The sequence below is a fragment of the Anabrus simplex genome, chromosome 1, assembly GCF_040414725.1.
Source record: "Anabrus simplex isolate iqAnaSimp1 chromosome 1, ASM4041472v1, whole genome shotgun sequence".
Lineage (NCBI taxonomy): Eukaryota > Metazoa > Arthropoda > Insecta > Orthoptera > Tettigoniidae > Anabrus > Anabrus simplex.
In genome coordinates, this window is record NC_090265.1 from 1382494556 (window position 1) to 1382511416 (window position 16861).

Here is a 16861-nt window from a genome sequence, read left to right on the forward strand (position 1 = left end):
TTTAATACCTGTCTGAAATTATAAAAGTAAAGAGCAACATGAACATTAACTTTGGAATTCCTGTTTCGATTATATCAACCCTCCCAGTTATATGAGCTAAAATTCGACAAATAGTGATTAAGAACTTAATTGAACGCTGTTCTGGAATATATTTGGAATCATACGATAGACGACAGAGGAGGACAAGTACATTGCGTTTCCGAAATTTCCTTATCTCAGCTCCGTCTCAACAGATTCTATAAAAATTAAATAATATATTTTCCAAAACCTTCTAAATGTTTACGATACTCCGAAGGACGTCACTGTAAATATATATGAACCCACTGGACACCGTTTTTCCGTCAGTCGGATGGAGAACTTAAGCCTTCTGCGGACGCCTTGGTGTCATTCGACAGGAGTAAGCCATGTGCCGACGACTCCAGGATTCATCTTCTCCCTACTCATTATCATCACATCCAGATCACCCATGGGCGTCAAACAGAAAGACTTGCATCAGGCAAGCCAAATACATGTGTCCTCCATCTTGTTTATTTCATACTATGTCGAAAACGCCCACCGAGCTCGATAGCTGAAGTCGATTAAGTGCGGCCAGTATCCAGTGTTCAAGAGATAGTGGTTCAAATCCCACGTCGGCAGCCCTGTGGTTTCCTATTTTCACACCAAGCAAATGCTGGGGCTGTACCTTAATTAAGGCCACGGTCACTTCCTTCCCATTCCTAGGCCTTTCCTCTCCCATCGTCGCCATAAGACCTATCTGTGTCGGTGCGACGTAAAGCAACTTGCAAACGAATACGTCCGTCTCCTTGGTTGAATATTCAGCGTAGTGGCCTTGAGTTAAGAGGAACCCGGATGCAATTACCGGCATGGTTGAGGATTTCAACTACGTTTGATTAATTCCTCTAGCTCGGGGACTGGGTGTTTGCGATCATCTTAATACACTTCATCATACATCACAGTACCAACCACCACAGAAATACGCAGTATTGGTAAACATCGCCTCACACAGGGTTAGCATCAGGAAGGGTATCCGGCCTCAGAACTGGACTTAATCCACATAAACGCCGACTCATGATAATTGGGGAAAATGACAAGAAAGAAAGAAAGAAAGAAAGAAAGAAAGAAAGAAAAATACGGTGTCAAATTTCATGATTACATTTCATCAAAACGATGTGAAAAATGGAAGTTTACGATACTGTAATTACTTAACTGTCGGGCTGAGTGCTCAGACGGTTAAGGCGCTGGCATTCTGACCCCAACTTGGCAGGTTTGATCCTGGCTCAGTCCGGTAGTATTTGAAGCTGCTCAAATACGTCAATCCTGTGTCGATAGATTTACTGGCACGTAAAAGAATTCATGCGGGACAAAATTCTGGCACCTCGGCGTTGCCGAAAACCGTCAAAAGTAGTTAGTGGGACGTAAAACCAATAACATACACACTGAATCAGTTACTTACCTACTCAGCATCTATCAGCATAAAAACATACCACCATAAACATTTTTTTCAATGCATGTAGAACAGTTACTTAGACACTTACCAGATGACTGATTATATTGCGTCATGTGAACGAGTCAATACATCTAGCGGCTGACTCTTGAATTATATCGATACTTTCTGGAAGGCATCGACTGTTTGACCGGTGGCCCATGAACGGAGTATAATGTATTCATCTTAAATTTTTTAAATACAAATAAATAAATTGAACATAGTATTGTACGTTACAAGGGTGAAAGTGTTTAAAATGTATTCGTTTCAACCGTATACATCTGAAATCATACCCTTAAAATAATAATAATAATAATAATAATAATAATAATAATAATAATAATAATAATAATAATAATAATAATAATAATAGAGTTGGAATTTCGGTCCTTGTAATGTAAATACCTATCACAGTGTGCCAAGTTCAAAAATAGGTAAACACTGTTCGTAAGTTCTCTTGGTTTTATTATTTTCATGGAAACGAATTTTATTATTCTCCTACAATTATGAAACTTATTACGTATGTCGTAAAATTCATTATATAAAGCAAGAGAATGAATTTTGACCAAATCAAGCCCTCCTTATCCCTCTAAACCTGCTTTCTTCTAATCGACGGCTATGCAGCTGTTGAAGAACGGGCGTAGATTCCAGTCCTGATCTATAAAAAATGCTACATATAGTATATAGCTCGAAGCAACGCGCTATGGAGAGTTTATGCTGATGATCTCGCCCCCATCACTGTCGAGGCAGATGAGAAATGCCTCTATTCTACCACTTTCTCTGCTTAGTAAAGGATTCCTTATACCCTAGGGAGCAGTTTGTAAACACTATAAATTATTTAAAATGGAAGTACGTTCACAGGCGCCTAAGGAAGGAAAATGGATTAATCTTCTTATTAAACTTTAAAACTGGCTTAATACGTGTTTCAGTCCATGGCTAAAGCTTTTGTTTCATACGGATCTCATAATTAACCCGGAATAGTGCTATGTTTCCTCGTCCATACAGAAATATACTGTAGTGACACAGGTCCTCAGGCACCGTGTTTGAAGTCTTCCTTGAGTCAAGCAGATGTCTTTGTTCTAGGAAACAACAACTTGAATAAATCACAAAGCTTTAAGTACAAACAAAGAAACGCTCTTACCCGCTTTCCTACTAAAATGTTAAATAAGTAAGCATGCATTGCAATGTATCAACATTAATTTAATTTTGCATCTAATTTGTGAGTTAAAAGATTGTAACGTATGACTGTACGTGTATTTGTGTACACGAAGTAGGAGCATACTGGTCATCAGGATCAAATAAAATATGTCACAGAATAATTCATTTAAATCCATAACAAATATTTAATAGATTATCTAATCCAGCGTGCACCCGCGGGTTTGCACGCGTGGAGTTTGTTTTGTGGCTATCTTGGAAACTAAAAATTGTATCAAAAAGCGTTCAGTAATTTTTGGATAATGGTGGAATTGAAGAGTGTTCTGTTTCTTTCTTCTGATAAAAAGCCAGAGGTATCCTGTAGATTATGAAGCAATGTTCCTGAAAGGATCGAATTAAAACAAAGCGCATGATACTTCAAGACAACTGCAACTTAATACTGGCAAGTTTAATTAAAAACGGATTGGCAGTTTTCGAGCTCATTCCATCAAACAGAATTATGATCAGTAACTAAGTGTATAATGGGATTATTTTTTTTTTTGCTAGTTGCTTTACGTCGCACAGACACAGATAGGTCTTATGGCGACGATGGGGCAGAGAAGGGCTAGGAGTGGGAAGGAAGCGGCCGTGGCCTTAATTAAGGTACAACCCCAACATTTGCCTGGTGTGAAAATGGGAAACCACGGAAAACCATCTTCAGGGCTGCCGACAGTGGGGTTCGAACCTATTATCTCCCGCATACTGGATACTGGCCGCACTTAAGCGACTACAGCTATCGAGCTCGGTTATAATGGGATCAAAACCACCGTTTACTAAATGAATCTGTTTACAAAATTATAACTAATCAGCAACGACGTAGATGCCATTAACAAACAACGACAAAAAAAGAGCTACAGTACACAAATGAACAAGAATACAATATTATAGCATATAGAATTGATCGTTGTTAAATTCTATTGCTCACTATTTTGGAGGTTTTGCAATAGTGAACCATGCACTTTACCTTTTTTCCAACTCACAGTCAGTGTCCTGGACGAATTCTCAAAATACTCCTTTAATACATAAAAGTCCAATTTTCTGGAAAATTGTCAGATTTAAGAAAATGAAAATATACATTTTTATAGGAAATTTAATTCTAAATGCTGCATGCGTGCTCCTTTTTATTATAAGACTAACAGTTCACCCTCTACTTACGTTTTTATCGGATAAAGCGTGCGCCAAAGCACATACAATCACTTTTCCTCGAAAGATGCAAGAGTTAGGAAGAAAATGCATACGTACTTTTTTGTTTTGTAAAAATTACATTCTAAGCAGGTTTGGTTGGCTTCATTTTAATTTTAAAGAACTAACAGTTAACGTGACGTACAGACGCACAATTTCTTCGACTTGCTTTACTTTCCAAGCACCTTCTCCCCATATAGGCTAGCATGATGGTATACAGCTTATGACTATTTTGAAGAAATAAGCCAGGGCTACGCACCTTTAACCACGCGGCCAACTCGCTCAGCATGAAACCGACAGCAGACATATTATTGTAGACTGCCACACAAACAGTTTCATTTATGCATATAAACTATACTTTCGTGCTGAAAGTATTATTCTCTGTATAGGTTATGAATGAATTTGATTTTATATGAACTTTTATTATAACTATTTACGTTATACTGGTATTCGCTAAACAGTCACAGTAAATACAACTCGAGCTCCGAATTCTCTCTGTATAATTTCTAGATATCTCATATTACCTATGATTACAATTGAAGTGCATTCTCCTTAATAATAATATAATATTTATTCTTCCTCAAATGACTGAGGTTATCAAACCGACAAAGAATATCATACAATACAAATTTAGTACCTAATCTAATTACAATACAGAATAAAAACAATAATTTTATTGATAATGTAGAAAAAACAACACTTAGCCACAAAGAAGCAGCAAATAAATTATTTATATTGATTTAATTAAGTGGGTGGAGCGTAAAGGTGATATCACAGAATCGAAATTGAGGCTTTCAATGTATGTATGACCCAGCTCGCAATGGTCTCATTCGGCACACCACAGCGTCGTTAAGTAGGTGACCAGTAGATAGGAATGGTGCCCCTTGCATCCAGCATGAGCCCTATGACCTCGGTGTCCTCAAGGTTGTACTTATTGAGGTCATATGGAATGGTTGGTGAATAATTATATCCTCTGAAAAGGCACTCTCTTCAATGCTCGTTCAAGTGAAGTGTTTTAAAAATATAATCTTCCATATTTCCTTGATATTAAAAAAACGTCACTACATATGGATGAAATTAACTATTTTCATTGGGTGTACCCCTAAAATATACAACAAAATCAAATTAAAATAACACATTTAGCAACTACTTTATACCTGCCCAGACTTCACACGGGAACAATTCTGAATTTACGGCGATAGGTTTAATAAGACTTCATTTTAGGTTACATTGGTTGCTTTTCCTGCTGATTTATGGGCGTAACTCAATGCGGTGATTTTCCACGGTTCATCCGGCCGCCTGCCTGTCAGCTCGCTCCTTTCTCCTTATGCGAAGGACCTTTTCTGTACTTTCACTAAAACGATGATACCTTCCAAACAATTCGTGCAAATTATATACCGTGTAGTGCGTCTTTTATTGAGAGCTGCCTTTTACAGATATTTTTCTAAAAGCGTTTTATAGTTAACAATTATTTTACGCATACTTTGAGTGCATCGTTAATAGTTTAGGTAGCGTGATGCAAGAAAGTGCTGGGATGGTCGTTTAATTACTAAAAAAAAAAAAACTCAAATCTCGACTACCTTTTTTGTAGATTAATGTTTATTCACCCAGACCGTCATCAACGAACGCTCTACACAAAGATGAGAAACTATACCAAAACCCGTTCGGTCGAGAATAGCCCACATAAACACAAAAAATCACCTACCGAGGACTTAATATTGTGTTAGGTAGAGATTACCGTTAAGAGTCGGGTAATCTCTTCTGATCAGGTAAACACGATCTACTTGCATTCTCACAAAAAAAGTTCCTCATAGTTCCTATAACCTTCCAGTGCGATATCTATTAGAATTATAGAGCCCTATTTTAGAAGAATTACCTACCTCGAGAGCATTGTGACATACAAATGAATTCAAATAAAATTCCTAAAAGTCATTTTAACCTGCTCAGCTCAATGTCACACTTCGAGAAAAGGTAAGTGGTAATTTCAATCAATCCAGCCTTAATTAAAACTGCCTCCCTTTTAATCGTTTTATCTTGAATTACAAGTGTAGTACACTATCATCACCTTCATTCCGACACAGAAAATCAGAAGTCAGAAGTGCTATCAACTCCACGTATGCCAAACGTGCATTATTTTGCGATCATGAATGTGTCACAATGGCAACGATGGATTCCAGAATCTTTTTTTTTTTTTAAATCAATCACTACTGATCTGCATTTAGGGCAGTCGCCCAAGTGGCAGATTCCTCATTTGTCGTTTTCCTAGTCTTTTCTTAAATAATTGCAAAGAAATAGGAAATTTCTTGAACATCTCCTTTGGTGAATTATTCCAAACCGTAACTTCTTTTTCTATCCGTAACGAATATTTGCCCCAATTTGTCCTCTTGAATCGCAACGTTATATTCACACTGTGATCTTTCCTACTTAAAAAACACGCAAACTTATTCGTCTACTAACGTCATTCCACGCCATCTCTCCACTGACAGCTCGGAACATACCACTTAGTCGAGCAGCTCGTCTCCTTTCTCCCAAGTCTTCCCAGACCAAACTTTGCAACATTTTTGTAACGCTACTCGTTTGTTGGAACTCACCCAGAACAAATCGAGCTGCTTTTCTTTGGATTTTTTCCAGTTCTTGAATCAAGTAATCCTGGTGAGGATCCCATTACACTGCAACCATACTCTAGCTGGGGTCTTACCAGAAACTTACATCCTTACTACAACCCCTAAATACCCTAGTAACAATTTGCAGAGATTTTTATCCTTTATTTACATTTGTGTGATTAGCCCAATGAAGATCTTTCCTTATATTAACATCTAGGTACTTACAGCGATCCCCATAAGGAATTTTCACCCCATCAACATTAACACCTATGTACCTACAGTGATCCCCATAAGGAATTTTCCCCCCATCAACGCAGTAATTAAAACTGAATGGTTTAATACTAAAGGGGCAGTCATATTCCAAATTTAAAAACCCTCCGAGTAACCTATTTCTTTTCGTCAAGGTCTTTTATGGCTGAGAGCTCTGGCCTAGATGTCTGAAAGCTAACTACTACCTTACAGACCGGACTATACTCCTGGCTATGTTTCCTCCCCTTGAGAATCTGAAACGGAGTTCACTTAACGACGTGAATATAATTGTGAGGTTGCTTTATACGAATGACCGAGACTCAGTTCTCAGAAACCAACATTAATGGAGATGAAATTCGTTATGCTGACTACAAGATTCTGCGAGCATTGTGGGAGAACATCTATCGAAGTGCACCATGCGGCCAGTTTTACTACTTAGTTTACGGTCTGAGTTTGAAATGACGCAATAGAACTCCATAATACCTAGACAAATTGTGATAATTTTCTACGTCCTTTAAATATAATCTCAGTAGGGAGTACTGTACGTTACGACAGAAAGTTCTATTGTAAGCTACAGAATTAAGGCGTTCAGTGAAATACTCGTCTATACCAGAGTTACGTGGAACTGCGATTTTCGTGACTTTTGTTATTAGCTAGAAAGTTTTATTTTAACCAAAGGTTACGCGGTTACAGAAAAGTAACAAAAACCGAGGTTGGCTCCGAAATTGGACGTGCAAAGCATGGTGAGGAGTTAGATAGTCTTCCACTGCTTTCATCACCGGTCCAGAAAGTCAGAACGTGCTATTGCAGCTGGACAGATCCTATGAGTTGCACCTTTCATTATATCCACACGCTTTACACAGCGCCACCTTTACCTCAGCAGCTTCTGTAACATCACAGCCAAAACTCGTTGGCTGAACGGTCAGCGTACTGGCCTTCGGTTCAGAGGGTCCCGGGTTCGATTCCCGGCCGGGTCGGGGATTTTAACCTTAATTGGTTAATTCCAATGGCACGGGGGCTGGGTGTATGTGTTGTCTTCATCATCATTTCATCCTCATCACGACGCGCAGGTCACCTACGGGTGTCAAATAGAAAGACCTGCACCTGGCGAGCCGAACCCGTCCTGGGATATCCCGGCACTAAAAGCCATACGACATTTCATTTCATTTCACAGCCAAAAACAGACTGACAATGAGACTGAGACAGACTTCGGTACAAGCTACATTTTTCGGCCTGTACCAAGAGACAGACGCACAAATACTGCATCTATCAAGATAACGTGGACGAACAGAATTATTCGAACTCTAACTTATCACCCATTAAGAATTTCTGTTAAAGGGAACTCAAATGTAAACGGATTACAGTAATTACAGGCTTACCCTTTGAGAAAAATAAAAGAGGATTTAAAAGATCGTATCTGAAGAACGTCATAATAAAAGAGTGGGACATTACAAGCGAGGCTTATATATATTCAGAGGTCACAAAAGATTAACTGTAAAGTTTATTAGGATGCCCTTTTGTTTAATCCCAGTAACAGTACGATGATGAAGACGTCGCGACAAGACTCGTCTTAAATTTTAAATTTCTCTCCGCATCTCGAATCAGCAACCTTAATCTCGTTTGAAGTTCCTATAAAACGGATTTTAAATTGTATTATGAAACTGTGAATAGTTTCCCCTACCACAGTATCTCCCTTCTCCTTTATTATCCCGAACGAGTTAAATACTACAAATGAAAGTGTCTTCTCGACTGTAAAACACAAAGTATAGAAGAGAGGCTATGCATGGTAATTTTATGACTAATTTGAAACACCAGCAATCAAGAAATTGTCCTCGCCGGTCATTACATTCGGGGTATTAAGTACGTTTCTAATCGGTGAATAACTAGAATAGGGGCTCTCATCATAGCGACGATGGATAGGAAAGGGCTAGGAGTGGGAAGGAAGTGGCCGTGGCCTTAATTAAGGTACAGTCCCAGCATTTGCCTGGTGTGAAAAATAAGAGATGTAGGTTGATTAGATCCACGAAATAACCATTCACTGAACATAGTTTCTTTCTCTGGCTATCTTTAATGTGACTTCTCTGCCATATTCTCAAACTTCCTGGAGAATCCTTATTTATTTATTTTTTGCTATGGGCTTTACGTCGCACCGACACAGAAAGGTCTTATGGCGACGATGGGATAGAAAAGGCCTAGGAGTTGGAAGGAAGCGGCCGTGGCCTTAATTAAGGTACAGTGCCTGGTGTAAAAATGGGAAACCACGGAAAACCATTTTCAGGGCTGCCGATAGTGGGATTCGAACCTACTATCTCCCGGATGCAAGCTCACAGCCGCGCGCCTCTACGCGCACGGCCAACTCGCCCGATAATCCTTATTTTAACCATCTTCACAAAATTCCTGGAGAATTATTTTAAATCTTCACAAAATTCCTGGAGAATTCCTTGAATACTCCACTCATTCATATATCTAATGCATCAGCCCGCCTGGTGGCCATGATCATTAAGGGGAAAGTCTATATGGTCTGAGACCGTGGTTAGCAGGTTCGAGACCCGTTGGTGGCAAAAAAATTACCACTAGAATGTCGGCTGGCAGGGTGGTGATATACAATTTCAAATCATTAGACAATGTGCCTTAAGTCTGAATTCAATTTTAAACTCTCTGCGGTGTTCATAGGGAGTGAGGGTATATGACGCTGTTGATGGTGATTCGTCCGTCAGACAGGGCTGTTAAGCCTCAAACAGACCCCTTGGTGTATTAGAATGGAGCAGGCTATGTATCAACACCGGGCTTAACCCTCTCCTTACTTAATTATCATCATCATCCCACATCCATACCCGCAGGACGTCCACAGGCGTCAAATAGAAAGACCTGCACAGGCGAGCCGAATATGTGCTCGAACACTCCTAGCACTAAATAAATAATAACCTAATGTATTATTGGTTCGGCGAATATAAAATTCACGTTCACAAATATTTATAAGAGAGGGGCTAAGTACTCAGTTGGCAGAGTGCTGGCCTCCCGAGCTCAAGTTGGCAGGTTCGACCCCGGGTCCGTCAGGTGATATTAGCAGGTGTTTAAATATGTCAACCACATATTTACTGTAACGTGAAAGAAAACATGCGTAACGTCACAGAAAACTATAAAAGTAGTTAGTGGGACGTAAACATATTATTATCATAATCGTAATCATCATTTTTATATTCACAATAGATAAGTGGAGTAAACTTTTGTATCCATCTCTTAGCACAGGCCAGAGTAAAGTGTAGCTTTCACCGAAGTCCCAGTCTCATCCATGGCTGTGACAATATGGAAGCTGCTGGGGTATGGGTGGTACTGAGTAATGGCATTCAGAGCACGACTAGTGCATCTGAGTGTTATGAAAGGTGTTGCTCATAGGGTCAGTCGTGCTGCAATAGCACTTTCTGACCCAGTGAGGAAAGCAATGGCAAACTACCTCACTCCTCGTCTTGCCTAGTACGCCTCATGTTGGTGCTGCCATTGGTTTTTGCGGTTTCTTTATAACCGCATAACCTTTGGTGGTGCTATTTGAGGATCCAACCAGCCTCTGGGCTGATGAGCTAACAGACAAACACAAGTGGATTAATACAGTTCTCTGCACAATACTTACCACCCACTAAGACTGAGAAATTGGCGATGAAGATAAATCTAATTTAAACGGATTCCAGTAATTACGGCCTTAGATTTTGAGGAGAAAAGTAGAAGACTATATTTATTTTTATAGGAAAGTGCGTCATCCATATACAGGCAGAGTATGGAATTCAAAACCATGAAAATAACTACTGAACAACAACAACAAATACCCTGCAATAAGGGCGACTGAGTCTGATCATTGGAAATTAACTGTTAACTTACATCCTTCATTAATGTTCGTTTCATATTCCCCCCAAAAATATGTAAATGGAAAATCAAGCATAACTCCTCTAAATTTACATTTAGTTGACCTTGGTGTTTCAAAGACGCTCGTTTTATGTTTTCGGGTTTACTTAGCAGGGCCTAAACTACCATGGACACTCCTGGAGCATAGCTGGCATGTGGCTTTGTTTTGTGCCCACTGGAATCATACTCATTTGAGTTTTCCCATTCTTATTTATTATACAAGATATATCCTTACAAGTACTGGAGCAGCCATTACATTCTCATTGGATAAGGGCAGTGTATCACCCTCAATCTAATACAGACTAATATTGTCGTCCCAGGAAGGCAGATCACGCCATCAATCCAAATTTCACCCACCAGTTGTGCTGCACACCCTCGCTTTATTAACCATTTTCCAAAATTCTCCATAAATGCTCCATGCAGCAATGACAACGTTCCTTCCAGTGCAGGATCCAGGGAGTTATAGTTGTTTCTCTCGCATTATTTCCCTCATAGAACATTTTATGGGAATTGGATCAGCCACTCTGAAGGAGTAAATGAGCAGTTTCCAATCACATGTAAACACCAATATTCGGATTCGGAATTCAACGTTCAAATTCGAAGGTCCAATAGACGAAAGAAGTTCCGAACGGTACAATATTCTATAGTACAGCCTAGCTGAAGGAGTTGCTGAGTTCAAAACCTTAGTTGTGCTTTGTTGACGATTGTCATCAAGCAAATGTAGGGCGTCCAGAAGCAATTTTCTCAATGTAAAATATTATACAATATAGTATTAAATGTAAACTGCTACACCAAGAATGAACTGGACATTTGTGGGGATATAGAATAGGGTCATGTACAGGTAAATGATACCGGTCACAGAGCAATCGGATTATGTTTGCGGGAGTTCCCACGTGATTGATCGCAGATGAATCACCTCCAGGGTGCAGAGCACAATACAGGTTACTTGATTTGTTGAATATGACGTGAAGCGAAATGAAATGAGGTGTACTGATTCCCTACCAAATACCTCTGGATGAAAAAAGAGCACGATATTAACAACTGTCGTCGTTTGAATGTATTTTCATAACTGACCTGCACAGAGTAGGTGGCCGACATGTACCTACAGTACAACGTATATGGCAGCTGAGGCTAAATGGATGTGTACACATCTGTAAATCTCCCACAGGATCAAAACGATGGGCAGCAACGAGAAGGAATCTTCAACAGAGAGTATCCCGTTTGTTGAAGGCACAAGGTAAATAAACGCATCAGTAGGATGGGCCGAAGGGACTCCCGAGCAACGTCAATGTAAATTCGAACAGCTATGGCAAACAATGGTGACCTACTGTGTGGAACTGGTTAACGAGTCCGTGTCCCTACAGAAAAGTGTTCCATTGAACCCACTATGTCTACGTGTACTGGTAGTCCACAGAGTCGGAAAAGGTTCAGCTGGGCTTACAATTTGCATAGTGTCGTCTTTAGTGAAGAATTGTGCTTTTGTCTCAACAGCTACAATTGTTGCAAAAGGTGCGTTCTTGTTATCAAGAGGCACACGAAGTCAACATCAGGCATTATGATCTGGGGAAGAGTCGGCTTTAATGTGAAATCCCAATCGATAATTGTTGAGGGCAATATGAATACTCTTCTGTTCCTCTGATGGCCAACGTTACAAATAGGATGTTTCAACAGGATAATTCACTCATTTACATTGCACGCATCTCTACGGATGTTCTCCACGATATCAAACTTTACAATAGACCACCACATCCCCGAACCTAAATCATATTATATCAATCAATCAATCAATCAATCAATCAATCAATCAATCAATCAATCAATCAATCAATCAATCAATCAATCAATCAATCAATCAATCAATCAATCACCACTGATCTGCAATTGAGGCAGGTGGCAGATATCCTATCTGTTGTTTACCTAGTCTTTTCTTAAATAATTGCAAAGAATTTGGAAATTTACTGTACATATCTCCCTTAGTAAATTATCCCAATTCCTAACTCCTCTTTCCATAAACGAATATTTGCCCCAATTCGTCCTATTTAATTCAAACTTTATCTTCATATTCTGATCTTTCCTACTTCTGAAAACACCACTCAAACATATTCGTCTACTAATGTCTTTCCACACCATCTCTCCACTGGCAGCTCGGAACATAGGCATACCACTCAGTCGAACAGCTCGTCTCCTTTCTCCCAAGTCTTCCCAGCCCAAACTTCACAACATGTTCGTAGCAATACTATTTTGTCAGAAATCATCCAGAACAAATCGAGCTGTTTTCCTTTGGATATCTTCCAGTTCTCGAATCAAGTAACCCTTGTGAGGGTCCCTTGCACTGTACTCCTGTAAAAGGGGGGCTTTAGAATAACACACACGGTTTTCCCTGCCTGTCGTAAGAGGCAACTAAAAGGGGCCCCAGTGGCTCTCAACTTGGGAGCGTGGGTTGGTGACCACGGGGCCCTCAGCTGAGTCCTGGCATTGCTTCCACTTACTTGTGCCACGCTCCTTATTTTCATTTATCCTATCCCACCTCTCCTGGTCAAATCTTATTCTTATTCTTATAAGCATTCCCTAGGCATACGAGGCCTAGGGAGTCCTTAATTTTCACTCCTTCCGTGGTCCTTGTCTTTCTTTGGCCGATACCTTCATTTTTTGAAGTGTTGGATCCCTTCCATTTCTTCTCTCTGATTAGTGATATATAGAGGATGATTGCCTAGTTATACTTCCTCTTAAAACAATAATCGCTCCCACTCCCCTACACTGAAACCATACTCTAGTTGGGGTCTTATCACAGATTTATATGCCCTCCTCTTTACATCCTTACTACAACGCCTAAATACCCTTATAACAACGTGCAGATATATGTACCCTTCATTTACAATCTCGTTTATATGATTGCCCCAATGAAGATCGTTTCTTACATTAACACCTAGGTACATACATTGATCCCCACAAGGTACTTTCACCCCACCAACGAGTAATTAAAACTGAGAGGACTTTTTCCTATTAGTGAAACTCACAAGCTTTTAACCCCATTTATCATCATACCACTGCCTGCTGTCCATCTCACAACATTGTTTAGGTCTTTTTGCAATTGCTCACAATCTTGTAACTTATTTATTACTCTATACAGAATAACATCATCCGCAAAAAGCCTTCTCTCTGATTCCAGTTCTTTATTCATATCATTTTCATGTATAAAAAAACACAAAGGTCCACTAATACTGCCTTGATGAATTCCCCTCTTAATGATTACAGGATCCGAAATAGGCCTATAGTCCCCCATTCGGTCACTCTTTTGTCTAGACCAATTGCACTCATTGAACACGTGCGGGATATGATGGGTAAAGGACAAGACAAGCCTTCTCAGCCATCTCGAACTGAGGAACAACTAAGGCTGATTCTCCACGAGCAGGTAAAACGCCGCTGTTCGCCCGCCTGACCGCTCAAACTTTTAGCCTATTCTACACGAGCGGTTGAACTGACGCCTGTAAACAGCGCCAAAAAACGCCGGCGACACGCGCAGCCATTCTCCACCAGCGATAAACCTGCCATACTATAATGATGGATGTCGTACGAATAGGTTGTGTTGTCGGAGCTGTTCAACTACAGTTATTAGCAATATTAAAAAATGAACCTGGTAAGAAAAGACGTTGGTGGACTCACCCTGCGTTATCGAATCGGCTCACCACTGGACAATTTAAGTTAGAGGCTCACTTAGTAGTAGTAGTAGTAGTAGTAGTAGTAGTAGCATGACCTGGTCTAGGATTATAATTTGCTGGGGCTGTACTTTAATTAAGGCCACGGACGCTTCCTTCCCACTCCTAGCCCTTTCCTGTCTCATCGTCGCCATAAGACCTATCTGTGTCGGTGCGACGTAAATCATCTTGCAAAACAAAAACAAAAGCAAAGAATTACAGTTTAGGCCTACTCCAAATTATAGAACCACAATTCACTAAATAATTCAAAATTCAACCCTGAAAAGAGCCGTTTCGTAAGAAAAGCTTCTTCTGCTTCACTTTTATTAAATCTACATTCATTTTATTCCAAATTGGCAGTGAAGAGGGGCTTTCTCCTCTGGCTTTGAGGAAGAATTTGCCTCCAAGTCAGATAGTTTCTTCCCCCGCCAGTGTAGTGAATTGAGATTTTCCGATTCATCGTGTAGTAAAAGGGCATAGTTTTTGCCCTGGAACTCTCCACTATTCGACCCTCCCCCATCCCCGCCGAAAAAAAGACGAAGAGTGTTCACGGATCACGGCTGTCTGCGGCTTGGTCATTCAGGCTCTGAAAATTTGGATTGTTTGATCGGCAGCGTAGTACTGTTCGTTAAAAGTGAGAAAATGCGTGGTTTGTCATTTGATCGAGTATTTCATATGAAAACATTGCTTTTAATCGCGCCATTCCTACTGACATCCTTGTAATGACCTATGTTCATTTCAGTTGGGAAAATGACTAAGACAGTCTTTCTGAGGATGTTAAAAAGGCAGTGTCTGCCATTATAATCTAAACTCCCCAACCTGATTGTTGGCAAGCGGGCCTATCGTTACAATGAATATTCCCTAACCCAGTCTTCATATGAGAAAAGACGTTTGGTGACTTTCCCGTCGCGTTTCTAGGGTAACGTTAGGAGCTATGGAATTTGATACAAGCTTGCTCACAACGTGTACACTACCTAACCTATACTTCTGTATACAATGTAGAATTCCGTAGCGAAGCACAGGTACATCAGCTAGTAAAGAATATACTACACTTCAGGCAGTTCCTACCGTGCGACAGAGGCGGGTGAACTGCTCACTGCCGCCACGTGGAGTATGACTCGCTGTTCTACCGCTAGCGGGAATGACGCCTCTGCTGGCGTTAGAACCGCCTGCCCGCCCATGGACGCGTCCACCCGCGGCGTGCAAACCGCCCGTGTAGGCAGCTCTACAAATACCCCATAGTTCTGTTCCGCAAGCGGGTTTGTAGCGGGCGAACAGCGGCGTTTTACCTGCTCGTGGAGAATCAGCCTAACCCTCGTGGTGTAGGAAGAGATGACAAGAATTCCGCAGGAATTATGCAAGACCGTTACTGACCTTGCATTGCGTAACAATTCCACAACTTATTACAGCATAGGATGGTCACACCCTTCATTTTGTCAAACATGACCACAGAGGAATGACGAAGTGTTATTATCGCATCACTGCTCAACCCCTGTCCTGAATACTTGACTTCTTTGTAGTCTCATCCTTTCATGGTGTTGCAGTTTCCATCTTTCAAGAATAACGCCTAGACTCTTAAAATGAGAAAGCAGGCTGAATATTATGCTGTCAATGACAATAATGAAAGTTCCTCATACTGACATACTAATGATATGGTACGGCCAGCAAAGTAAACCGTAATGCCTGGAAAGTAGATTCCTGTTAGAATCCAAGCAGTTCACAACAAGAATATTACACGTTGCCATGTCATTTCTAAAACAGTAGAAGACGGAAAACCGGCCGAGTTGGCCGTGCGCGTAGAGGCGCGGGGCTGTGAGCTTGCATCCGGGAGATAGTAGGTTCGAATCCCACTATCGGCAGCCCTGAAGATGGTTTTCCGTGGTTTCTCATTTTCACACCAGGCAAATGCTGGGGCTGTAGCTTAATTAAGGCCACGGCCGCTTCCTTCCAACCCCTAGGCCTTTCCTATCCCATCGTCGCCATAAGACCTATCTGTGTCGGTGCGACGTAAAGCCCCTAGCAAAAAAAAAAAAAAAAAAAAAAAAAAGAAGACGGAAATATTTCCATGAGAAGACATCTGCAAGAGACAGTCCATGAATATAGGATTTATTGAGGGCATAGGATAAATAATTCCCTCAAAATAACTTCTTAAGAATATACCATTTTAAATTTGCTTTAAAGGAAAATTATATTACATTCACACTAAAGGACTGAACTGCTTATTTTGTAAGTTACTTTCTAGACTCAAAAGATGGATTAAGTTACGTTTTTCTAGGAAAAGTCATTAGAAAATTAAAACTTAACTCGAAAACTAAATTGATCAAATATCCAATATTTTTTCTACTCGCACTGCCTCCTCCGCAGGTTCTTACAACTAGGGAGGCAAACATACGACCACAAGGTTACAATCTACTGATTCCATATTATTTGTGTCGTGAACTTCTCTTCTTTCTGATCTAACTAGTTACTATTCGATGATCACCTGGAATAGATAGCCGCTCGTTTACACGCTTCACTGGATGCTCTATTTTTAAGTACAAGAAGCCGGTAAATGTATT